At 48.6% G+C, this 24,826-nt stretch overlaps 11 non-coding genes and 3 pseudogenes across 11 annotated transcripts; all 14 read right to left on the bottom strand.

Moving 5' to 3' along the window:
* Positions 1-773: 773 nt before the first annotated feature.
* Positions 774-964, bottom strand: LOC142268342 (U2 spliceosomal RNA). Its single transcript, XR_012734072.1, has one exon. It is a non-coding gene; the product is annotated as a U2 spliceosomal RNA (small nuclear RNA).
* A 1,386-nt stretch (positions 965-2,350) lies between these two features.
* On the bottom strand, positions 2,351-2,541 carry LOC142268341 (U2 spliceosomal RNA). The gene has a single exon (XR_012734071.1). It is a non-coding gene; the product is annotated as a U2 spliceosomal RNA (small nuclear RNA).
* A 1,390-nt stretch (positions 2,542-3,931) lies between these two features.
* LOC142268339 (U2 spliceosomal RNA) lies at positions 3,932-4,122 on the bottom strand. The gene has a single exon (XR_012734069.1). It is a non-coding gene; the product is annotated as a U2 spliceosomal RNA (small nuclear RNA).
* Positions 4,123-5,512: 1,390 nt separating this feature from the next.
* On the bottom strand, positions 5,513-5,703 carry LOC142268338 (U2 spliceosomal RNA). The gene has a single exon (XR_012734068.1). It is a non-coding gene; the product is annotated as a U2 spliceosomal RNA (small nuclear RNA).
* A 1,390-nt stretch (positions 5,704-7,093) lies between these two features.
* Positions 7,094-7,288, bottom strand: LOC142268306 (U2 spliceosomal RNA). Its single transcript, XR_012734049.1, has one exon. It is a non-coding gene; the product is annotated as a U2 spliceosomal RNA (small nuclear RNA).
* Positions 7,289-7,969: 681 nt separating this feature from the next.
* Positions 7,970-8,126, bottom strand: LOC142268312 (U2 spliceosomal RNA; annotated as a pseudogene).
* A 1,399-nt stretch (positions 8,127-9,525) lies between these two features.
* LOC142268370 (U2 spliceosomal RNA) lies at positions 9,526-9,718 on the bottom strand. Its single transcript, XR_012734097.1, has one exon. It is a non-coding gene; the product is annotated as a U2 spliceosomal RNA (small nuclear RNA).
* Positions 9,719-11,105: 1,387 nt separating this feature from the next.
* Positions 11,106-11,296, bottom strand: LOC142268337 (U2 spliceosomal RNA). Its single transcript, XR_012734067.1, has one exon. It is a non-coding gene; the product is annotated as a U2 spliceosomal RNA (small nuclear RNA).
* Positions 11,297-12,683: 1,387 nt separating this feature from the next.
* LOC142268336 (U2 spliceosomal RNA) lies at positions 12,684-12,874 on the bottom strand. Its single transcript, XR_012734066.1, has one exon. It is a non-coding gene; the product is annotated as a U2 spliceosomal RNA (small nuclear RNA).
* Positions 12,875-14,262: 1,388 nt separating this feature from the next.
* Positions 14,263-14,453, bottom strand: LOC142268335 (U2 spliceosomal RNA). Its single transcript, XR_012734065.1, has one exon. It is a non-coding gene; the product is annotated as a U2 spliceosomal RNA (small nuclear RNA).
* Positions 14,454-15,840: 1,387 nt separating this feature from the next.
* Positions 15,841-16,031, bottom strand: LOC142268334 (U2 spliceosomal RNA). The gene has a single exon (XR_012734064.1). It is a non-coding gene; the product is annotated as a U2 spliceosomal RNA (small nuclear RNA).
* A 1,390-nt stretch (positions 16,032-17,421) lies between these two features.
* Positions 17,422-17,612, bottom strand: LOC142268332 (U2 spliceosomal RNA). The gene has a single exon (XR_012734063.1). It is a non-coding gene; the product is annotated as a U2 spliceosomal RNA (small nuclear RNA).
* A 1,388-nt stretch (positions 17,613-19,000) lies between these two features.
* LOC142268307 (U2 spliceosomal RNA) lies at positions 19,001-19,206 on the bottom strand (annotated as a pseudogene).
* Positions 19,207-24,649: 5,443 nt separating this feature from the next.
* On the bottom strand, positions 24,650-24,739 carry LOC142268314 (U2 spliceosomal RNA; annotated as a pseudogene).
* Between the last annotated feature and the right edge of the window lie 87 nt (positions 24,740-24,826).

The following is a 24,826-nucleotide window of genomic DNA, read 5'->3' as shown; positions in this document are numbered from 1 at the left end:
AACGGAAAATACATCAACAGGCAGACTACAGAAAAGCTTACTATCAAAGGTTAGAGGGGGGCTTTCTCAGAGGGCTTTTTACAGTTTTTCTATTCCCAATTAGCCGTTTAAGTGTACTTATTGAAAGTAGTAATTCTTTCATAGGCCGCCCTTTCTTAGTATTTGACGTTCCTTATATTGCGGTATGAGGCTTCGCAGTAGGTTGCAAACATTCATCACCCATGACTGTCCCCAATTGAGCTCAGAAGCTCAATGTCTATCATGACCTCTCTTTTAGAATGTCCAAGAGCAAGCAAACTATTCCTCCAGGAGAGGGCGCCAACAGACTACTAAAGAGATCATCATTACTCAAAGAAAACCCCAAAAACCAATGCATGATAGGAATAAACAGGTAACTTTCTTTGGAGTGGAAGCGGAGAGATCGCACCAGATGCCAATTCTAGATGTTATCACACCTGTGGTCACTGCAGCAGCAGGTGAATCCACTTTGTCCAAAAGGGATCTATTCCATTCAATTGCAAATGATCTAGATAAGACAGAGAACTGCAGCACGGGGACATAGCCGAGTTGGTCAGGTTGAGTGGTGATGAGTTTGCTATTTGGATGAATAAAGAAAGTCAAAAGTGTGAAAGATAAAAAACAAAAGGAGGAAGTGTGAAAAGTGAATGGGCCAAATTGAGGTGCATATGAAGACGTATGCTTTCTTCCAATTCATTAAATCGGGCTAATATGAATCAGGTGAATTGAGTTCTGCTTTTGGAAACTGGGTTAAGAAGGGGTGCACCGTTCCTGGAGGTACTGCAATACCAGGTCAATGCGTGGAGTGGACAGAGCAAGCTCTTTTTCCATCTCCCTGTTCTAAAAATCCATTTAATATATGGTCCCCAGATAGGGGACGTATCAGATATTAAACTGATAAGAACAGATACTACACTTGATCTTAGCCAAAAGGCCGAGAAGCGATAACCAGAATTGGTTTGGGCCTCGAGTGGCACCCTGGCCTATGCCGGACACATCTTAGGGAGAGAGAGCGAGAGGGAGACAAACCCACGCCTACACAAGACATTTTGTCACCCAAGCCAACCCTTGAAAAGGCTGCTTTGCAGAGCCAAAACAAGAAGAATGGTGCGTTTTGCAGCCGCCGCCCACTGCAATGAATCTGAATAACTCCTCCTTTAGGGCGCAAGCAACTCCCCTCCCCCTTGCAGTCTTTCCAATTCACGATACAAAAAGACGGACAGGACAGGTTGCCTGACTTTCCGTCACTGCCACCCTTTGCCATCCTTACCCGTAGAAAGCCCTTTCATCATCCCCAAACCCTAATCTTTTCCCTTTCCTTCCCAGCCCCCAAACCCTGCCCTCTGTACCTTTCTCACCACCCGCTTCCCTTCTCCTGTCATCCCCCTACCACCCGGGAAAAAAAGAGATTGCCCCCTCCTTCCACTAGCCCACCCTCCCACCCAAAGAACAACTTCTTCTGCGCAGCTTGTTTTCTAGGCAGCAGCGCTATTGTGATGTCATCGGGGGGCATTGTGACAAGCCGCCAGTGTTCCGTCTCTTCATGTTGTGCACAGTTCAAACGGAAAATACATCAACAGGCAGACTACAGAAAAGCTTACTATCAAAGGTTAGAGGGGGGCTTTCTCAGAGGGCTTTTTACAGTTTTTCTATTCCCAATTAGCCGTTTAAGTGTACTTATTGAAAGTAGTAATTCTTTCATAGGCCGCCCTTTCTTAGTATTTGACGTTCCTTATATTGCGGTATGAGGCTTCGCAGTAGGTTGCAAACATTCATCACCCATGACTGTCCCCAATTGAGCTCAGAAGCTCAATGTCTATCATGACCTCTCTTTTGAATGTCCAAGAGCAAGCAAACTATTCCTCCAGGAGAGGGCGCCAACAGACTACTAAAGAGATCATCATTACTCAAAGAAAACCCCAAAAACCAATGCATGATAGGAATAAACAGGTAACTTTCTTTGGAGTGGAAGCGGAGAGATCGCACCAGATGCCAATTCTAGATGTTATCACACCTGTGGTCACTGCAGCAGCAGGTGAATCCACTTTGTCCAAAAGGGATCTATTCCATTCAATTGCAAATGATCTAGATAAGACAGAGAACTGCAGCACGGGGACATAGCCGAGTTGGTCAGGTTGAGTGGTGATGAGTTTGCTATTTGGATGAATAAAGAAAGTCAAAAGTGTGAAAGATAAAAAACAAAAGGAGGAAGTGTGAAAAGTGAATGGGCCAAATTGAGGTGCATATGAAGACGTATGCTTTCTTCCAATTCATTAAATCGGGCTAATATGAATCAGGTGAATTGAGTTCTGCTTTTGGAAACTGGGTTAAGAAGGGGTGCACCGTTCCTGGAGGTACTGCAATACCAGGTCAATGCGTGGAGTGGACAGAGCAAGCTCTTTTTCCATCTCCCTGTTCTAAAAATCCATTTAATATATGGTCCCCAGATAGGGGACGTATCAGATATTAAACTGATAAGAACAGATACTACACTTGATCTTAGCCAAAAGGCCGAGAAGCGATAACCAGAATTGGTTTGGGCCTCGAGTGGCACCCTGGCCTATGCCGGACACATCTTAGGGAGAGAGAGCGAGAGGGAGACAAACCCACGCCTACACAAGACATTTTGTCACCCAAGCCAACCCTTGAAAAGGCTGCTTTGCAGAGCCAAAACAAGAAGAATGGTGCGTTTTGCAGCCGCCGCCCCCCACTGCAATGAATCTGAATAACTCCTCCTTTAGGGCGCAAGCAACTCCCCTCCCCCTTGCAGTCTTTCCAATTCACGATACAAAAAGACGGACAGGACAGGTTGCCTGACTTTCCGTCACTGCCACCCTTTGCCATCCTTACCCGTAGAAAGCCCTTTCATCATCCCCAAACCCTAATCTTTTCCCTTTCCTTCCCAGCCCCCAAACCCTGCCCTCTGTACCTTTCTCACCACCCGCTTCCCTTCTCCTGTCATCCCCCTACCACCCGGGAAAAAAAGAGATTGCCCCCTCCTTCCACTAGCCCACCCTCCCACCCAAAGAACAACTTCTTCTGCGCAGCTTGTTTTCTAGGCAGCAGCGCTATTGTGATGTCATCGGGGGGCATTGTGACAAGCCGCCAGTGTTCCGTCTCTTCATGTTGTGCACAGTTCAAACGGAAAATACATCAACAGGCAGACTACAGAAAAGCTTACTATCAAAGGTTAGAGGGGGGCTTTCTCAGAGGGCTTTTTACAGTTTTTCTATTCCCAATTAGCCGTTTAAGTGTACTTATTGAAAGTAGTAATTCTTTCATAGGCCGCCCTTTCTTAGTATTTGACGTTCCTTATATTGCGGTATGAGGCTTCGCAGTAGGTTGCAAACATTCATCACCCATGACTGTCCCCAATTGAGCTCAGAAGCTCAATGTCTATCATGACCTCTCTTTTAGAATGTCCAAGAGCAAGCAAACTATTCCTCCAGGAGAGGGCGCCAACAGACTACTAAAGAGATCATCATTACTCAAAGAAAACCCCAAAAACCAATGCATGATAGGAATAAACAGGTAACTTTCTTTGGAGTGGAAGCGGAGAGATCGCACCAGATGCCAATTCTAGATGTTATCACACCTGTGGTCACTGCAGCAGCAGGTGAATCCACTTTGTCCAAAAGGGATCTATTCCATTCAATTGCAAATGATCTAGATAAGACAGAGAACTGCAGCACGGGGACATAGCCGAGTTGGTCAGGTTGAGTGGTGATGAGTTTGCTATTTGGATGAATAAAGAAAGTCAAAAGTGTGAAAGATAAAAAACAAAAGGAGGAAGTGTGAAAAGTGAATGGGCCAAATTGAGGTGCATATGAAGACGTATGCTTTCTTCCAATTCATTAAATCGGGCTAATATGAATCAGGTGAATTGAGTTCTGCTTTTGGAAACTGGGTTAAGAAGGGGTGCACCGTTCCTGGAGGTACTGCAATACCAGGTCAATGCGTGGAGTGGACAGAGCAAGCTCTTTTTCCATCTCCCTGTTCTAAAAATCCATTTAATATATGGTCCCCAGATAGGGGACGTATCAGATATTAAACTGATAAGAACAGATACTACACTTGATCTTAGCCAAAAGGCCGAGAAGCGATAACCAGAATTGGTTTGGGCCTCGAGTGGCACCCTGGCCTATGCCGGACACATCTTAGGGAGAGAGAGCGAGAGGGAGACAAACCCACGCCTACACAAGACATTTTGTCACCCAAGCCAACCCTTGAAAAGGCTGCTTTGCAGAGCCAAAACAAGAAGAATGGTGCGTTTTGCAGCCGCCGCCCCCCACTGCAATGAATCTGAATAACTCCTCCTTTAGGGCGCAAGCAACTCCCCTCCCCCTTGCAGTCTTTCCAATTCACGATACAAAAAGACGGACAGGACAGGTTGCCTGACTTTCCGTCACTGCCACCCTTTGCCATCCTTACCCGTAGAAAGCCCTTTCATCATCCCCAAACCCTAATCTTTTCCCTTTCCTTCCCAGCCCCCAAACCCTGCCCTCTGTACCTTTCTCACCACCCGCTTCCCTTCTCCTGTCATCCCCCTACCACCCGGGAAAAAAAGAGATTGCCCCCTCCTTCCACTAGCCCACCCTCCCACCCAAAGAACAACTTCTTCTGCGCAGCTTGTTTTCTAGGCAGCAGCGCTATTGTGATGTCATCGGGGGGCATTGTGACAAGCCGCCAGTGTTCCGTCTCTTCATGTTGTGCACAGTTCAAACGGAAAATACATCAACAGGCAGACTACAGAAAAGCTTACTATCAAAGGTTAGAGGGGGGCTTTCTCAGAGGGCTTTTTACAGTTTTTCTATTCCCAATTAGCCGTTTAAGTGTACTTATTGAAAGTAGTAATTCTTTCATAGGCCGCCCTTTCTTAGTATTTGACGTTCCTTATATTGCGGTATGAGGCTTCGCAGTAGGTTGCAAACATTCATCACCCATGACTGTCCCCAATTGAGCTCAGAAGCTCAATGTCTATCATGACCTCTCTTTTAGAATGTCCAAGAGCAAGCAAACTATTCCTCCAGGAGAGGGCGCCAACAGACTACTAAAGAGATCATCATTACTCAAAGAAAACCCCAAAAACCAATGCATGATAGGAATAAACAGGTAACTTTCTTTGGAGTGGAAGCGGAGAGATCGCACCAGATGCCAATTCTAGATGTTATCACACCTGTGGTCACTGCAGCAGCAGGTGAATCCACTTTGTCCAAAAGGGATCTATTCCATTCAATTGCAAATGATCTAGATAAGACAGAGAACTGCAGCACGGGGACATAGCCGAGTTGGTCAGGTTGAGTGGTGATGAGTTTGCTATTTGGATGAATAAAGAAAGTCAAAAGTGTGAAAGATAAAAAACAAAAGGAGGAAGTGTGAAAAGTGAATGGGCCAAATTGAGGTGCATATGAAGACGTATGCTTTCTTCCAATTCATTAAATCGGGCTAATATGAATCAGGTGAATTGAGTTCTGCTTTTGGAAACTGGGTTAAGAAGGGGTGCACCGTTCCTGGAGGTACTGCAATACCAGGTCAATGCGTGGAGTGGACAGAGCAAGCTCTTTTTCCATCTCCCTGTTCTAAAAATCCATTTAATATATGGTCCCCAGATAGGGGACGTATCAGATATTAAACTGATAAGAACAGATACTACACTTGATCTTAGCCAAAAGGCCGAGAAGCGATAACCAGAATTGGTTTGGGCCTCGAGTGGCACCCTGGCCTATGCCGGACACATCTTAGGGAGAGAGAGCGAGAGGGAGACAAACCCACGCCTACACAAGACATTTTGTCACCCAAGCCAACCCTTGAAAAGGCTGCTTTGCAGAGCCAAAACAAGAAGAATGGTGCGTTTTGCAGCCGCCGCCCCCCACTGCAATGAATCTGAATAACTCCTCCTTTAGGGCGCAAGCAACTCCCCTCCCCCTTGCAGTCTTTCCAATTCACGATACAAAAAGACGGACAGGACAGGTTGCCTGACTTTCCGTCACTGCCACCCTTTGCCATCCTTACCCGTAGAAAGCCCTTTCATCATCCCCAAACCCTAATCTTTTCCCTTTCCTTCCCAGCCCCCAAACCCTGCCCTCTGTACCTTTCTCACCACCCGCTTCCCTTCTCCTGTCATCCCCCTACCACCCGGGAAAAAAAGAGATTGCCCCCTCCTTCCACTAGCCCACCCTCCCACCCAAAGAACAACTTCTTCTGCGCAGCTTGTTTTCTAGGCAGCAGCGCTATTGTGATGTCATCGGGGGGCATTGTGACAAGCCGCCAGTGTTCCGTCTCTTCATGTTGTGCACAGTTCAAACGGAAAATACATCAACAGGCAGACTACAGAAAAGCTTACTATCAAAGGTTAGAGGGGGGCTTTCTCAGAGGGCTTTTTACAGTTTTTCTATTCCCAATTAGCCGTTTAAGTGTACTTATTGAAAGTAGTAATTCTTTCATAGGCCGCCCTTTCTTAGTATTTGACGTTCCTTATATTGCGGTATGAGGCTTCGCAGTAGGTTGCAAACATTCATCACCCATGACTGTCCCCAATTGAGCTCAGAAGCTCAATGTCTATCATGACCTCTCTTTTAGAATGTCCAAGAGCAAGCAAACTATTCCTCCAGGAGAGGGCGCCAACAGACTACTAAAGAGATCATCATTACTCAAAGAAAACCCCAAAAACCAATGCATGATAGGAATAAACAGGTAACTTTCTTTGGAGTGGAAGCGGAGAGATCGCACCAGATGCCAATTCTAGATGTTATCACACCTGTGGTCACTGCAGCAGCAGGTGAATCCACTTTGTCCAAAAGGGATCTATTCCATTCAATTGCAAATGATCTAGATAAGACAGAGAACTGCAGCACGGGGACATAGCCGAGTTGGTCAGGTTGAGTGGTGATGAGTTTGCTATTTGGATGAATAAAGAAAGTCAAAAGTGTGAAAGATAAAAAACAAAAGGAGGAAGTGTGAAAAGTGAATGGGCCAAATTGAGGTGCATATGAAGACGTATGCTTTCTTCCAATTCATTAAATCGGGCTAATATGAATCAGGTGAATTGAGTTCTGCTTTTGGAAACTGGGTTAAGAAGGGGTGCACCGTTCCTGGAGGTACTGCAATACCAGGTCAATGCGTGGAGTGGACAGAGCAAGCTCTTTTTCCATCTCCCTGTTCTAAAAATCCATTTAATATATGGTCCCCAGATAGGGGACGTATCAGATATTAAACTGATAAGAACAGATTTGATTTAATGAAGCTTTCCAAAGCACCACAAAAAATGCATGACCGAAGTCACACCAAAAACAGTGCAAAGGCTAGGATTCGTGTGGACCCCACCGTGAGGAGAGGGTCCCCAAAAATCAACCCCGTCCCTCCGAGCCAGAAGGCCACAGCAAGGGTCAGGGATCTTCGGTGCTCCCCCAAGCCGAAGCCTGGTTGAGCCTTGTCGTTGCTCCCAGCGTCCACCCAGGCATCTTACCCAAGTGGAGTAGAGAGCTACTAGTTGTTGGTTTCGCAGCCGAAACTGCCCGGACCGTCAACCGGTGTTGGTTTCTCAGCCCAAGGCTAACCGGACCTCCAACCGGGTGTTGGTTTCTCAGCCGAAGCTGACCCAGACCTCCAACCGGGTGTTGGTTTCTCAGCCGAAGCTGACCCAGACCTCCAACCGGGTGTTAGTTTCTCAGCCCAAAGCTGACCAGACCTCCGACCGGGATTATAAAAATTTCCCTTCCTAGCCAGAAGGCCGGGATAGGGTAATATGCTCAAAAAGTATGAAAAGGCAAGGTACGGTGTGCTACAGAGCCCAAGGCTTGCCGGGGTCCCAAGCCAGCAAGCTCAGACTCACTCCAGGGTCGTCAGTCCTGGGGCACGTTGTACCATAGCCCCCCACCCTTACTCAGTCTAATAGCCTCGATCCTGGTAGGGCCATGTTTTCCTCTAGATGAATATACTATCCACCCAGAGTACTAGCAAGCGCAACCTTCCAGTGTGCATTGTATCATTGTACTAAGGTGGCCTGGAGCTTAAACCACCTCTTCGAACAACACTACACTTGATCTTAGCCAAAAGGCCGAGAAGAACAGATACTACACTTGATCTTAGCCAAAAGGCCGAGAAGCGATAACCAGAATTGGTTTGGGCCTCGAGTGGCACCCTGGCCTATGCCGGACACATCTTAGGGAGAGAGAGCGAGAGGGAGACAAACCCACGCCTACACAAGACATTTTGTCACCCAAGCCAACCCTTGAAAAGGCTGCTTTGCAGAGCCAAAACAAGAAGAATGGTGCGTTTTGCAGCCGCCGCCCCCCACTGCAATGAATCTGAATAACTCCTCCTTTAGGGCGCAAGCAACTCCCCTCCCCCTTGCAGTCTTTCCAATTCACGATACAAAAAGACGGACAGGACAGGTTGCCTGACTTTCCGTCACTGCCACCCTTTGCCATCCTTACCCGTAGAAAGCCCTTTCATCATCCCCAAACCCTAATCTTTTCCCTTTCCTTCCCAGCCCCCAAACCCTGCCCTCTGTACCTTTCTCACCACCCGCTTCCCTTCTCCTGTCATCCCCCTACCACCCGGGAAAAAAAGAGATTGCCCCCTCCTTCCACTAGCCCACCCTCCCACCCAAAGAACAACTTCTTCTGCGCAGCTTGTTTTCTAGGCAGCAGCGCTATTGTGATGTCATCGGGGGGCATTGTGACAAGCCGCCAGTGTTCCGTCTCTTCATGTTGTGCACAGTTCAAACGGAAAATACATCAACAGGCAGACTACAGAAAAGCTTACTATCAAAGGTTAGAGGGGGGCTTTCTCAGAGGGCTTTTTACAGTTTTTCTATTCCCAATTAGCCGTTTAAGTGTACTTATTGAAAGTAGTAATTCTTTCATAGGCCGCCCTTTCTTAGTATTTGACGTTCCTTATATTGCGGTATGAGGCTTCGCAGTAGGTTGCAAACATTCATCACCCATGACTGTCCCCAATTGAGCTCAGAAGCTCAATGTCTATCATGACCTCTCTTTTAGAATGTCCAAGAGCAAGCAAACTATTCCTCCAGGAGAGGGCGCCAACAGACTACTAAAGAGATCATCATTACTCAAAGAAAACCCCAAAAACCAATGCATGATAGGAATAAACAGGTAACTTTCTTTGGAGTGGAAGCGGAGAGATCGCACCAGATGCCAATTCTAGATGTTATCACACCTGTGGTCACTGCAGCAGCAGGTGAATCCACTTTGTCCAAAAGGGATCTATTCCATTCAATCCATTCAATTGCAAATGATCTAGATAAGACAGAGAACTGCAGCACGGGGACATAGCCGAGTTGGTCAGGTTGAGTGGTGATGAGTTTGCTATTTGGATGAATAAAGAAAGTCAAAAGTGTGAAAGATAAAAAACAAAAGGAGGAAGTGTGAAAAGTGAATGGGCCAAATTGAGGTGCATATGAAGACGTATGCTTTCTTCCAATTCATTAAATCGGGCTAATATGAATCAGGTGAATTGAGTTCTGCTTTTGGAAACTGGGTTAAGAAGGGGTGCACCGTTCCTGGAGGTACTGCAATACCAGGTCAATGCGTGGAGTGGACAGAGCAAGCTCTTTTTCCATCTCCCTGTTCTAAAAAAATCCATTTAATATATGGTCCCCAGATAGGGGACGTATCAGATATTAAACTGATAAGAACAGATACTACACTTGATCTTAGCCAAAAGGCCGAGAAGCGATAACCAGAATTGGTTTGGGCCTCGAGTGGCACCCTGGCCTATGCCGGACACATCTTAGGGAGAGAGAGCGAGAGGGAGACAAACCCACGCCTACACAAGACATTTTGTCACCCAAGCCAACCCTTGAAAAGGCTGCTTTGCAGAGCCAAAACAAGAAGAATGGTGCGTTTTGCAGCCGCCGCCCACTGCAATGAATCTGAATAACTCCTCCTTTAGGGCGCAAGCAACTCCCCTCCCCCTTGCAGTCTTTCCAATTCACGATACAAAAAGACGGACAGGACAGGTTGCCTGACTTTCCGTCACTGCCACCCTTTGCCATCCTTACCCGTAGAAAGCCCTTTCATCATCCCCAAACCCTAATCTTTTCCCTTTCCTTCCCAGCCCCCAAACCCTGCCCTCTGTACCTTTCTCACCACCCGCTTCCCTTCTCCTGTCATCCCCCTACCACCCGGGAAAAAAAGAGATTGCCCCCTCCTTCCACTAGCCCACCCTCCCACCCAAAGAACAACTTCTTCTGCGCAGCTTGTTTTCTAGGCAGCAGCGCTATTGTGATGTCATCGGGGGGCATTGTGACAAGCCGCCAGTGTTCCGTCTCTTCATGTTGTGCACAGTTCAAACGGAAAATACATCAACAGGCAGACTACAGAAAAGCTTACTATCAAAGGTTAGAGGGGGGCTTTCTCAGAGGGCTTTTTACAGTTTTTCTATTCCCAATTAGCCGTTTAAGTGTACTTATTGAAAGTAGTAATTCTTTCATAGGCCGCCCTTTCTTAGTATTTGACGTTCCTTATATTGCGGTATGAGGCTTCGCAGTAGGTTGCAAACATTCATCACCCATGACTGTCCCCAATTGAGCTCAGAAGCTCAATGTCTATCATGACCTCTCTTTTAGAATGTCCAAGAGCAAGCAAACTATTCCTCCAGGAGAGGGCGCCAACAGACTACTAAAGAGATCATCATTACTCAAAGAAAACCCCAAAAACCAATGCATGATAGGAATAAACAGGTAACTTTCTTTGGAGTGGAAGCGGAGAGATCGCACCAGATGCCAATTCTAGATGTTATCACACCTGTGGTCACTGCAGCAGCAGGTGAATCCACTTTGTCCAAAAGGGATCTATTCCATTCAATTGCAAATGATCTAGATAAGACAGAGAACTGCAGCACGGGGACATAGCCGAGTTGGTCAGGTTGAGTGGTGATGAGTTTGCTATTTGGATGAATAAAGAAAGTCAAAAGTGTGAAAGATAAAAAACAAAAGGAGGAAGTGTGAAAAGTGAATGGGCCAAATTGAGGTGCATATGAAGACGTATGCTTTCTTCCAATTCATTAAATCGGGCTAATATGAATCAGGTGAATTGAGTTCTGCTTTTGGAAACTGGGTTAAGAAGGGGTGCACCGTTCCTGGAGGTACTGCAATACCAGGTCAATGCGTGGAGTGGACAGAGCAAGCTCTTTTTCCATCTCCCTGTTCTAAAAATCCATTTAATATATGGTCCCCAGATAGGGGACGTATCAGATATTAAACTGATAAGAACAGATACTACACTTGATCTTAGCCAAAAGGCCGAGAAGCGATAACCAGAATTGGTTTGGGCCTCGAGTGGCACCCTGGCCTATGCCGGACACATCTTAGGGAGAGAGAGCGAGAGGGAGACAAACCCACGCCTACACAAGACATTTTGTCACCCAAGCCAACCCTTGAAAAGGCTGCTTTGCAGAGCCAAAACAAGAAGAATGGTGCGTTTTGCAGCCGCCGCCCACTGCAATGAATCTGAATAACTCCTCCTTTAGGGCGCAAGCAACTCCCCTCCCCCTTGCAGTCTTTCCAATTCACGATACAAAAAGACGGACAGGACAGGTTGCCTGACTTTCCGTCACTGCCACCCTTTGCCATCCTTACCCGTAGAAAGCCCTTTCATCATCCCCAAACCCTAATCTTTTCCCTTTCCTTCCCAGCCCCCAAACCCTGCCCTCTGTACCTTTCTCACCACCCGCTTCCCTTCTCCTGTCATCCCCCTACCACCCGGGAAAAAAAGAGATTGCCCCCTCCTTCCACTAGCCCACCCTCCCACCCAAAGAACAACTTCTTCTGCGCAGCTTGTTTTCTAGGCAGCAGCGCTATTGTGATGTCATCGGGGGGCATTGTGACAAGCCGCCAGTGTTCCGTCTCTTCATGTTGTGCACAGTTCAAACGGAAAATACATCAACAGGCAGACTACAGAAAAGCTTACTATCAAAGGTTAGAGGGGGGCTTTCTCAGAGGGCTTTTTACAGTTTTTCTATTCCCAATTAGCCGTTTAAGTGTACTTATTGAAAGTAGTAATTCTTTCATAGGCCGCCCTTTCTTAGTATTTGACGTTCCTTATATTGCGGTATGAGGCTTCGCAGTAGGTTGCAAACATTCATCACCCATGACTGTCCCCAATTGAGCTCAGAAGCTCAATGTCTATCATGACCTCTCTTTTAGAATGTCCAAGAGCAAGCAAACTATTCCTCCAGGAGAGGGCGCCAACAGACTACTAAAGAGATCATCATTACTCAAAGAAAACCCCAAAAACCAATGCATGATAGGAATAAACAGGTAACTTTCTTTGGAGTGGAAGCGGAGAGATCGCACCAGATGCCAATTCTAGATGTTATCACACCTGTGGTCACTGCAGCAGCAGGTGAATCCACTTTGTCCAAAAGGGATCTATTCCATTCAATTGCAAATGATCTAGATAAGACAGAGAACTGCAGCACGGGGACATAGCCGAGTTGGTCAGGTTGAGTGGTGATGAGTTTGCTATTTGGATGAATAAAGAAAGTCAAAAGTGTGAAAGATAAAAAACAAAAGGAGGAAGTGTGAAAAGTGAATGGGCCAAATTGAGGTGCATATGAAGACGTATGCTTTCTTCCAATTCATTAAATCGGGCTAATATGAATCAGGTGAATTGAGTTCTGCTTTTGGAAACTGGGTTAAGAAGGGGTGCACCGTTCCTGGAGGTACTGCAATACCAGGTCAATGCGTGGAGTGGACAGAGCAAGCTCTTTTTCCATCTCCCTGTTCTAAAAATCCATTTAATATATGGTCCCCAGATAGGGGACGTATCAGATATTAAACTGATAAGAACAGATACTACACTTGATCTTAGCCAAAAGGCCGAGAAGCGATAACCAGAATTGGTTTGGGCCTCGAGTGGCACCCTGGCCTATGCCGGACACATCTTAGGGAGAGAGAGCGAGAGGAGAGACAAACCCACGCCTACACAAGACATTTTGTCACCCAAGCCAACCCTTGAAAAGGCTGCTTTGCAGAGCCAAAACAAGAAGAATGGTGCGTTTTGCAGCCGCCGCCCACTGCAATGAATCTGAATAACTCCTCCTTTAGGGCGCAAGCAACTCCCCTCCCCCTTGCAGTCTTTCCAATTCACGATACAAAAAGACGGACAGGACAGGTTGCCTGACTTTCCGTCACTGCCACCCTTTGCCATCCTTACCCGTAGAAAGCCCTTTCATCATCCCCAAACCCTAATCTTTTCCCTTTCCTTCCCAGCCCCCAAACCCTGCCCTCTGTACCTTTCTCACCACCCGCTTCCCTTCTCCTGTCATCCCCCTACCACCCGGGAAAAAAAGAGATTGCCCCCTCCTTCCACTAGCCCACCCTCCCACCCAAAGAACAACTTCTTCTGCGCAGCTTGTTTTCTAGGCAGCAGCGCTATTGTGATGTCATCGGGGGGCATTGTGACAAGCCGCCAGTGTTCCGTCTCTTCATGTTGTGCACAGTTCAAACGGAAAATACATCAACAGGCAGACTACAGAAAAGCTTACTATCAAAGGTTAGAGGGGGGCTTTCTCAGAGGGCTTTTTACAGTTTTTCTATTCCCAATTAGCCGTTTAAGTGTACTTATTGAAAGTAGTAATTCTTTCATAGGCCGCCCTTTCTTAGTATTTGACGTTCCTTATATTGCGGTATGAGGCTTCGCAGTAGGTTGCAAACATTCATCACCCATGACTGTCCCCAATTGAGCTCAGAAGCTCAATGTCTATCATGACCTCTCTTTTAGAATGTCCAAGAGCAAGCAAACTATTCCTCCAGGAGAGGGCGCCAACAGACTACTAAAGAGATCATCATTACTCAAAGAAAACCCCAAAAACCAATGCATGATAGGAATAAACAGGTAACTTTCTTTGGAGTGGAAGCGGAGAGATCGCACCAGATGCCAATTCTAGATGTTATCACACCTGTGGTCACTGCAGCAGCAGGTGAATCCACTTTGTCCAAAAGGGATCTATTCCATTCAATTGCAAATGATCTAGATAAGACAGAGAACTGCAGCACGGGGACATAGCCGAGTTGGTCAGGTTGAGTGGTGATGAGTTTGCTATTTGGATGAATAAAGAAAGTCAAAAGTGTGAAAGATAAAAAACAAAAGGAGGAAGTGTGAAAAGTGAATGGGCCAAATTGAGGTGCATATGAAGACGTATGCTTTCTTCCAATTCATTAAATCGGGCTAATATGAATCAGGTGAATTGAGTTCTGCTTTTGGAAACTGGGTTAAGAAGGGGTGCACCGTTCCTGGAGGTACTGCAATACCAGGTCAATGCGTGGAGTGGACAGAGCAAGCTCTTTTTCCATCTCCCTGTTCTAAAAATCCATTTAATATATGGTCCCCAGATAGGGGACGTATCAGATATTAAACTGATAAGAACAGATACTACACTTGATCTTAGCCAAAAGGCCGAGAAGCGATAACCAGAATTGGTTTGGGCCTCGAGTGGCACCCTGGCCTATGCCGGACACATCTTAGGGAGAGAGAGCGAGAGGGAGACAAACCCACGCCTACACAAGACATTTTGTCACCCAAGCCAACCCTTGAAAAGGCTGCTTTGCAGAGCCAAAACAAGAAGAATGGTGCGTTTTGCAGCCGCCGCCCACTGCAATGAATCTGAATAACTCCTCCTTTAGGGCGCAAGCAACTCCCCTCCCCCTTGCAGTCTTTCCAATTCACGATACAAAAAGACGGACAGGACAGGTTGCCTGACTTTCCGTCACTGCCACCCTTTGCCATCCTTACCCGTAGAAAGCCCTTTCATCATCCCCAAACCCTAATCTTTTCCCTTTCCTTCCCAGCCCCCAAACCCTGCCCTCTGTACCTTTCTCACCACCCGCTTCCCTTCTCCTGTCATCCCCCTACCACCCGGGAAAAAAAGAGATTGCCCCCTCCTTCCACTAGCCCACCCTCCCACCCAAAGAACAACTTCTTCTGCGCAGCTTGTTTTCTAGGCAGCAGCGCTATTGTGATGTCATCGGGGGGCATTGTGACAAGCCGCCAGTGTTCCGTCTCTTCATGTTGTGCACAGTTCAAACGGAAAATACATCAACAGGCAGACTACAGAAAAGCTTACTATCAAAGGTTAGAGGGGGGCTTTCTCAGAGGGCTTTTTACAGTTTTTCTATTCCCAATTAGCCGTTTAAGTGTACTTATTGAAAGTAGTAATTCTTTCATAGGCCGCCCTTTCTTAGTATTTGACGTTCCTTATATTGCGGTATGAGGCTTCGCAGTAGGTTGCAAACATTCATCACCCATGACTGTCCCCAATTGAGCTCAGAAGCTCAATGTCTATCATGACCTCTCTTTTAGAATGTCCAAGAGCAAGCAAACTATTCCTCCAGGAGAGGGCGCCAACAGACTACTAAAGAGATCATCATTACTCAAAGAAAACCCCAAAAACCAATGCATGATAGGAATAAACAGGTAACTTTCTTTGGAGTGGAAGCGGAGAGATCGCACCAGATGCCAATTCTAGATGTTATCACACCTGTGGTCACTGCAGCAGCAGGTGAATCCACTTTGTCCAAAAGGGATCTATTCCATTCAATTGCAAATGATCTAGATAAGACAGAGAACTGCAGCACGGGGACATAGCCGAGTTGGTCAGGTTGAGTGGTGATGAGTTTGCTATTTGGATGAATAAAGAAAGTCAAAAGTGTGAAAGATAAAAAACAAAAGGAGGAAGTGTGAAAAGTGAATGGGCCAAATTGAGGTGCATATGAAGACGTATGCTTTCTTCCAATTCATTAAATCGGGCTAATATGAATCAGGTGAATTGAGTTCTGCTTTTGGAAACTGGGTTAAGAAGGGGTGCACCGTTCCTGGAGGTACTGCAATACCAGGTCAATGCGTGGAGTGGACAGAGCAAGCTCTTTTTCCATCTCCCTGTTCTAAAAATCCATTTAATATATGGTCCCCAGATAGGGGACGTATCAGATATTAAACTGATAAGAACAGATACTACACTTGATCTTAGCCAAAAGGCCGAGAAGCGATAACCAGAATTGGTTTGGGCCTCGAGTGGCACCCTGGCCTATGCCGGACACATCTTAGGGAGAGAGAGCGAGAGGGAGACAAACCCACGCCTACACAAGACATTTTGTCACCCAAGCCAACCCTTGAAAAGGCTGCTTTGCAGAGCCAAAACAAGAAGAATGGTGCGTTTTGCAGCCGCCGCCCCCCACTGCAATGAATCTGAATAACTCCTCCTTTAGGGCGCAAGCAACTCCCCTCCCCCTTGCAGTCTTTCCAATTCACGATACAAAAAGACGGACAGGACAGGTTGCCTGACTTTCCGTCACTGCCACCCTTTGCCATCCTTACCCGTAGAAAGCCCTTTCATCATCCCCAAACCCTAATCTTTTCCCTTTCCTTCCCAGCCCCCAAACCCTGCCCTCTGTACCTTTCTCACCACCCGCTTCCCTTCTCCTGTCATCCCCCTACCACCCGGGAAAAAAAGAGATTGCCCCCTCCTTCCACTAGCCCACCCTCCCACCCAAAGAACAACTTCTTCTGCGCAGCTTGTTTTCTAGGCAGCAGCGCTATTGTGATGTCATCGGGGGGCATTGTGACAAGCCGCCAGTGTTCCGTCTCTTCATGTTGTGCACAGTTCAAACGGAAAATACATCAACAGGCAGACTACAGAAAAGCTTACTATCAAAGGTTAGAGGGGGGCTTTCTCAGAGGGCTTTTTACAGTTTTTCTATTCCCAATTAGCCGTTTAAGTGTACTTATTGAAAGTAGTAATTCTTTCATAGGCCGCCCTTTCTTAGTATTTGACGTTCCTTATATTGCGGTATGAGGCTTCGCAGTAGGTTGCAAACATTCATCACCCATGACTGTCCCCAATTGAGCTCAGAAGCTCAATGTCTATCATGACCTCTCTTTTAGAATGTCCAAGAGCAAGCAAACTATTCCTCCAGGAGAGGGCGCCAACAGACTACTAAAGAGATCATCATTACTCAAAGAAAACCCCAAAAACCAATGCATGATAGGAATAAACAGGTAACTTTCTTTGGAGTGGAAGCGGAGAGATCGCACCAGATGCCAATTCTAGATGTTATCACACCTGTGGTCACTGCAGCAGCAGGTGAATCCACTTTGTCCAAAAGGGATCTATTCCATTCAATTGCAAATGATCTAGATAAGACAGAGAACTGCAGCACGGGGACATAGCCGAGTTGGTCAGGTTGAGTGGTGATGAGTTTGCTATTTGGATGAATAAAGAAAGTCAAAAGTGTGAAAGATAAAAAACAAAAGGAGGAAGTGTGAAAAGTGAATGGGCCAAATTGAGGTGCATATGAAGACGTATGCTTTCTTCCAATTCATTAAATCGGGCTAATATGAATCAGGTGAATTGAGTTCTGCTTTTGGAAACTGGGTTAAGAAGGGGTGCACCGTTCCTGGAGGTACTGCAATACCAGGTCAATGCGTGGAGTGGACAGAGCAAGCTCTTTTTCCATCTCCCTGTTCTAAAAATCCATTTAATATATGGTCCCCAGATAGGGGACGTATCAGATATTAAACTGATAAGAACAGATACTACACTTGATCTTAGCCAAAAGGCCGAGAAGCGATAACCAGAATTGGTTTGGGCCTCGAGTGGCACCCTGGCCTATGCCGGACACATCTTAGGGAGAGAGAGCGAGAGGGAGACAAACCCACGCCTACACAAGACATTTTGTCACCCAAGCCAACCCTTGAAAAGGCTGCTTTGCAGAGCCAAAACAAGAAGAATGGTGCGTTTTGCAGCCGCCGCCCCCCACTGCAATGAATCTGAATAACTCCTCCTTTAGGGCGCAAGCAACTCCCCTCCCCCTTGCAGTCTTTCCAATTCACGATACAAAAAGACGGACAGGACAGGTTGCCTGACTTTCCGTCACTGCCACCCTTTGCCATCCTTACCCGTAGAAAGCCCTTTCATCATCCCCAAACCCTAATCTTTTCCCTTTCCTTCCCAGCCCCCAAACCCTGCCCTCTGTACCTTTCTCACCACCCGCTTCCCTTCTCCTGTCATCCCCCTACCACCCGGGAAAAAAAGAGATTGCCCCCTCCTTCCACTAGCCCACCCTCCCACCCAAAGAACAACTTCTTCTGCGCAGCTTGTTTTCTAGGCAGCAGCGCTATTGATGTCATCGGGGGGCATTGTGACAAGCCGCCAGTGTTCCGTCTCTTCATGTTGTGCACAGTTCAAACGGAAAATACATCAACAGGCAGACTACAGAAAAGCTTACTATCAAAGGTTAGAGGGGGGCTTTCTCAGAGGGCTTTTTACAGTTTTTCTATTCCCAATTAGCCGTTTAAGTGTACTTATTGAAAGTAGTAATTCTTTCATAGGCCGCCCTTTCTTAGTATTTGACGTTCCTTATATTGCGGTATGAGGCTTCGCAGTAGGTTGCAAACATTCATCACCCATGACTGTCCCCAATTGAGCTCAGAAGCTCAATGTCTATCATGACCTCTCTTTTAGAATGTCCAAGAGCAAGCAAACTATTCCTCCAGGAGAGGGCGCCAACAGACTACTAAAGAGATCATCATTACTCAAAGAAAACCCCAAAAACCAATGCATGATAGGAATAAACAGGTAACTTTCTTTGGAGTGGAAGCGGAGAGATCGCACCAGATGCCAATTCTAGATGTTATCACACCTGTGGTCACTGCAGCAGCAGGTGAATCCACTTTGTCCAAAAGGGATCTATTCCATTCAATTGCAAATGATCTAGATAAGACAGAGAACTGCAGCACGGGGACATAGCCGAGTTGGTCAGGTTGAGTGGTGATGAGTTTGCTATTTGGATGAATAAAGAAAGTCAAAAGTGTGAAAGATAAAAAACAAAAGGAGGAAGTGTGAAAAGTGAATGGGCCAAATTGAGGTGCATATGAAGACGTATGCTTTCTTCCAATTCATTAAATCGGGCTAATATGAATCAGGTGAATTGAGTTCTGCTTTTGGAAACTGGGTTAAGAAGGGGTGCACCGTTCCTGGAGGTACTGCAATACCAGGTCAATGCGTGGAGTGGACAGAGCAAGCTCTTTTTCCATCTCCCTGTTCTAAAAATCCATTTAATATATGGTCCCCAGATAGGGGACGTATCAGATATTAAACTGATAAGAACAGATTTTTTTGATTTAACAGCATCTTTATTATCCTGCACTACTCACAAATAGGTAACAAACCGTGTACAGTGCCGCAGCCCCGTACACACAGAAATATACAATCCTTCTTACATAGCCATAGAGTACGACGCACTAAACTATACATCACGCTCCTATGCTTATCCATAACACTCAAGCTGAAAGAAAAAGTTAGACAATAAATAACGACGAACCGGCGATTGGGGGATGGGGGTAGGGGAAAAGGGGGATAGGGTGGGGAAATCACAGGCCCGAAGCTTTATTGAAAGACGCACATAACGGGAAAAGGAGGGAGGGGGCATGGAAGAGGTCTAAACCTCCTCCTCGGCGCTGTCGTCCGGACTGTCCATGATGGAATAGTCTCTGAGCAGGCTGTGGATCAGCCTGCGGCAATCCTGGATAGACATCCTCTCCCTCTTCAAGATGAGCCGGTTCCTGGCGACCCAAATAGCGTCCTTAAAGCAGTTCATAAGGCGCCAAGCCTCCTGGATGGCTCCAACGGTGTGAGTCCCAGGGAAGAGTCCATAAAGTACGGAATGGTACGATAGGCTCCCTCTGGGGACGGAGTTCCTCAGGTCATCCTCCAGGGCAACCAACAGGCGCTGTGCGAAACGGCAGTCCCAAAAGGCATGCAGCGATGTTTCCTCCACGAAGGGGCACCTTGGGCAGTACCGGGTTTTGCACAGGTTCCGGGCATGCATGAATGACCGGACGGGCAGTCCGCCCTGTATCGCCATCCATGACAAGTCCTTGTGCCCGTTGGTCAATCCAGCCGATGACACGTTTGTCCAAACAGTCTCCAGTGTGTCGTGATGAAGTCCTGGAATGTTCTCCATTTCGTCCTTGGCTCTGATGAGTTTGTGGATAGTCTTTGGCTTCCACAAATCAGGCTTGAGTCCCTCCAGTTGGTGTTCCCTCACAAACCGAACCACGTCTCCGTAGAACCATGGCGCCGTCCAGTTGTAGGGGAAGGAGCTGTCCCACTTGTCCCAGCCTAACCGTCTCCAAAGGGGGAGCAGGAAGAAGCGAGACATGGACCCACCCGCGGAACCTCTCTTGACTCGCAGAGTTCGGCGAACGCAGTCACATACGAAGGAGGATCGCAGGAGGGTGGGGATATCGGGTACGCCCTTCCCACCCTTGCGAGGATCCTTGTACATGATGCTCCGCTTTACTCTGTCCATCTTGGATCCCCAGACAAAACGAAACACCGTCCTGGTAATGGCCCTGCACACGGTGGCAAGGGGGGGCCAGGCCTGGGCCGTGTACTGCAGCACGGGCAGTACCTCGTTACGCAGGACCAGTGCTTTGCCCTCACAGGTGAGGCGTCTGAGGCTCCACAGACCGATCCGTTGGGTGATCTTGGTCAAGCGTTCCTCCCAGGACTTGAGGGCTGCTCCTTCCTTCCCGAACCAGACTCCAAGAACCTTGATGAAATCCGGCTGGATGCTGAAAGGGAAGGGGGCGGAAGAGGCCGGCTGCCAGTCCCCGAAGAGCATGGCTTCCGACTTCCCGCAGTTGACTTTGGCTCCCGAAGCCCGTCCGAAGGTCTCACAGGTCTGGACGAGGGTGTCGACTGAGCGCCGGTCCGCGCAGAAGACGGTCACGTCGTCCATGTAGAGCGAGCACTTGACCTCGAAGCGTTCTGTTCCTGGTGCGGTGATCCCTCTGATCTCTCCATTCCGCCGGATAGCCTCTGCAAAGAGTTCTATAACACAAACAAAAAGAAGAGGTGACAGAGGACAGCCTTGTCTGACCCCTGAGAGGACCGGGAAGGGGTCAGTCTTCCAGCCGTTTACCAACACCGAGCTGTGAATATCAAAATACATTAGTTGTACATACAAACAAAACATGTTACCCAAACCTAACCTGTGCAGAGCTTTGCCCAGGAACTCATGGGAAACACGGTCGAAGGCCTTTTCCTGATCCAACGAGATCAGGGCTGCGTGCACCCGGCGGGCTTTGATGTACTCGACCGTGTCCCGCATGAGAGCCAGGCTGTCTGCGATGCGACGTCCGGGGATGCCGCAGGTCTGATCCGGGTGGATGATCCGTCCGATAACCGTCTTCAGTCTCGTTGCCATCGTCTTGGCCAGGATCTTGTAGTCGACATTCAGAAGGGTGATGGGACGCCAATTCTTCAGGTCGCACCTCTCTCCTTTACGCTTGTACAGGATCGTGACCATTCCTTCCCTCAGAGATGGAGGCATTCTGCCCTCCACCACCATCTCCTCATACAGCCCTAACAGGTCCGGACAGATTAGGTCTCCCAGCGCTACATAGAGCTCTGCTGGGAGGCCGTCACTGCCCGGTGTCCTGCCAGAACTAAAGGATTTGGCGGCCGAGAGCAGCTCGTCCACCGTCAGAGGAACGTCCATGGCCGCCGCGTCTGCAGGGTCAAGATGGTTAGTGATACCTGACAGGAACTTATCGGCGGCCTCGGGGTCAGTAGTCTTGCGGGCGTAGAGTTCGCTGTAGAAGTCGCTGACGACCTTCATCACATTCTCTTTCCCGCGTCGCATGCTTCCACTCTCGTCTCGTAGTTCATTCATGGGCGTGTGACCGGCGTGGAGTTTCCTGAAAAAGAACGAGTTACATTTCTCACCCTTCTCCAGGTTCTCCACTTTGGAACGGAAGACAATTCGCTCGGACTCCTCCTCGAAGTGCCTTTTCAGGCTCCTCTTAGTCTCCTCCAGCTCCTCTCTCACGTCCCAGCCGCATCGAAGAAGGTCCTGCAGGGAACGCAGCTCACGCTGGAGTCTCCTGAAGTCCCTCCTCTTCAGACACGCCTGTTGTTGACTCTTTGCCTGAAAGAAGAAACGGAACTCGAGTTTAACGTATTCCCACCAGTCAGAAACAGACTGGAAGCCCGCCTTGTAGGCCCGCCACGTGGAGTAGGCAGCTCTAAGCTCCTCCAGAATCTCACCCTTTTCCAGCAGAGAGCAGTTCAGCTTCCAGGAGCCCGGGCCAATGGGGAAGCCATGGCCCAGCACACCTTGAAAGTGAATGGCTCTGTGGTCAGAGAAGAAGCAGGGGACCATCGAGTGCCCACTCCGCCCAACCGCCCGAGAGGTAAACACAAAGTCAATCCTGGAACGCAGCGAGCCATCGGATCGGCACCATGAATAGTTCACAGATCCGTGTCCGATGGAGCCAACAACGTCCACAAGAGAGGCTTCGGTCACCATCTCAATGAGCAGTTTGGATGTGACGTCCAACTTGGCAGCCGTTCCAGAACTGCGTCCATCCTCCTCAATCGGGCAGTTGAAATCCCCGGCCATCACTACCGTCCTGGCGGTAGCGAGCTGAGGGCGCAGGGCTTGGAGGAGCTCCAGTCGATCGCTCTTCACAGGAGAAGCATACACATTGATGAACCTGACAGGTTCTCCCGCCCAGGTGCCATCCACGAGCAGTAACCTGCCGCAGACGATTTCCTGAACAGAGTCCAATGTGAAGGCGCTTCCCCTGATCAGCACGGCGACCCCCGCGGACCTACAGTCGCCCCCGCCAGACCAGTAGGATGGGCCATGGGTCCACTCCCTGGCCAGATGGTTGAAGGACCTAGAGGAGGGAAGGGAGCATTCCTGCAGGAAAAATACATCACTAGACTGAGTGTTAAGGAACGCAAAAATTGTCTGACGTCGGAACTTGTCTCTGATGCTCCTAACATTAATGGAAAAGATGTTAATGTTAGCAGTCATTGGAGGAAAGAGAAAGTTAGAGCAGGCGGTGTGCCTTAGTTACCACTCCGGTCGGGCGGTTCTTCCTCTTTGGCACCTGCTGGTAAGGGTATCTCCAGCAGACCCTCTTCTTCTAGCTGATCGAGCAGGGATGGTGCCTCAGTGGCTTCCGACTCCTCCATTTCTTCTTCGGCCACAAGGGACTCCACCATCTGCTCCAACACGTCCGGTTCTGGGAGGAGGCCATCCTCCTCTTCCTGGGGTGGATTGAGGTCCACAATGAACAGCTTGGAAGGTTCTGCGACAGGACTATCTTCCACCTTCCTTTTCCTTTGGCCTGTACCTGAGGAGACAAGAGCTGGAAAATCCTCCTCGGTGAAAAGTGCAAGAGTGCTGAGGCCCTCTGCTCTCATGGTCTGGGGAGGGAGAGTGGGCTTTGGGGGGGGGGTGAGGAGACCAACTGAGGAGTAGGGGAATGAGGTGGAGGTAGTGGAATCCTCAGTAGGGTTGGCCGGGGGGGGAGGGGTTTGGACAGGGGTGACAGGGGGGGGGACCAGGGAGGGGGCAACAGTTTTCTTACCCTTCTTTTTCCTGGACTCCGTGGCTGCTGGGGCATCGGCTGGAGCCACGGTCGCCGGGTTCTTGGCCGCCTTGTCCTTGGCCTCTGTGGCCTTGGTCGTAGCTGCCTTGGTCGACGAAGCTGTGACTACCCGATACTGGGTCGCCTCGGCAACCCTTGCCCAGGATTTCTCCCGCTGTGGGCAGTCCTTGTAAAGGTGGTCCACCTGTCCACATAGGTTGCAAGTCTTCTTCTTTGGGCAGTCCTTGGAGCTGTGTCCCGTCACCCGGCAAACCCTGCAGGCGTCCTCCTTGCAGGTCTTCATCGAATGCCCTTTCCCGCCACATTTCCTGCAGTTGTGTGGCATGTCCGGGTAGTAGATGAGACCAAAGGAGTTTCCCAGAGAGAATGTCGGGGGCAGGTGCTGGAGACCATCCTCGGATGCTGGTTCCCTGTAGAGTCGAACGGTTACTGACCACTTACCCGTCCAGAATCCGTTGCCGTTAAGGATGTGGGATGGCTCCCTCACCACTGTGCAGAGACGTCCCAGGAACGTGGAGATGTCTCTTCCTGGGGTGTGCGGGTTCCGCATGGAGACCGTGATCCTCTTTTCATCCCTCTGTATAGGACAGGATCCTAAAAAAGAATGAAAAGGGGAGTCCGGCATCGCTGCGTTCATCACCTCCCAGTATCTCCTGCAGGCATTCACCGTGGCAAAGGTTACCAGAAAAATGCCAGTCATGAAGGTCTGGACACTCAGGGTTTCCGCCCTGGAGAAGCCCTGATCCAGAATCATCTTCTTGCAGAACACGTCGCTGGACATGTCCGGCAACCTACCATCCACCGCCTTTAGCTTCAGGGCGACCGTCTGCCGCATCCAAGGCTCCAGGGTTGGAGCCTTTTCAGGCAGCGTCCGGGCTCCCTCCGGCTGGCTGGCGTCGGAGGTAGGGGCCTCTTGGGCCGAAGAAGCCTCTGGATGAGCCTTCCTGGAGGTCCCTGGGTCCTGAGCCTTCTTGGCTGCCTTCTCTGGCTTGCTTGCCATGGCTGGTTCCTGCTTGAGTTCCCGGAGCTGGATCTTGGATTCTTCTCCGGGTGTCTTCTCCCGCTGTGTTCCTCCTCGAAGTTCCTCTGGTCTCCCCAAGTCTTCTCCGAGGCTTCGTCTTCTTGCTTCTTTCTGCCAAGCTCTTCTTCCGTCCGATCTCCCTCTTCCGGTCTCGGCTGGGCTTCGGAGCTCGTCTCCCTGATCGTATCTCGTCAAGTGTAGCTAGCTCAGTTTGTTCTGATAAGAACAGATACTACACTTGATCTTAGCCAAAAGGCCGAGAAGCGATAACCAGAATTGGTTTGGGCCTCGAGTGGCACCCTGGCCTATGCCGGACACATCTTAGGGAGAGAGAGCGAGAGGGAGACAAACCCAC

Source organism: Anomaloglossus baeobatrachus, unplaced genomic scaffold (assembly GCF_048569485.1).
Source record: "Anomaloglossus baeobatrachus isolate aAnoBae1 unplaced genomic scaffold, aAnoBae1.hap1 Scaffold_2998, whole genome shotgun sequence".
NCBI classification, from domain to species: Eukaryota; Metazoa; Chordata; class Amphibia; order Anura; family Aromobatidae; genus Anomaloglossus; species Anomaloglossus baeobatrachus.
Note: the sequence above shows the minus strand (reverse complement) of the source record. Positions and strands in the feature narration are given on the sequence as shown.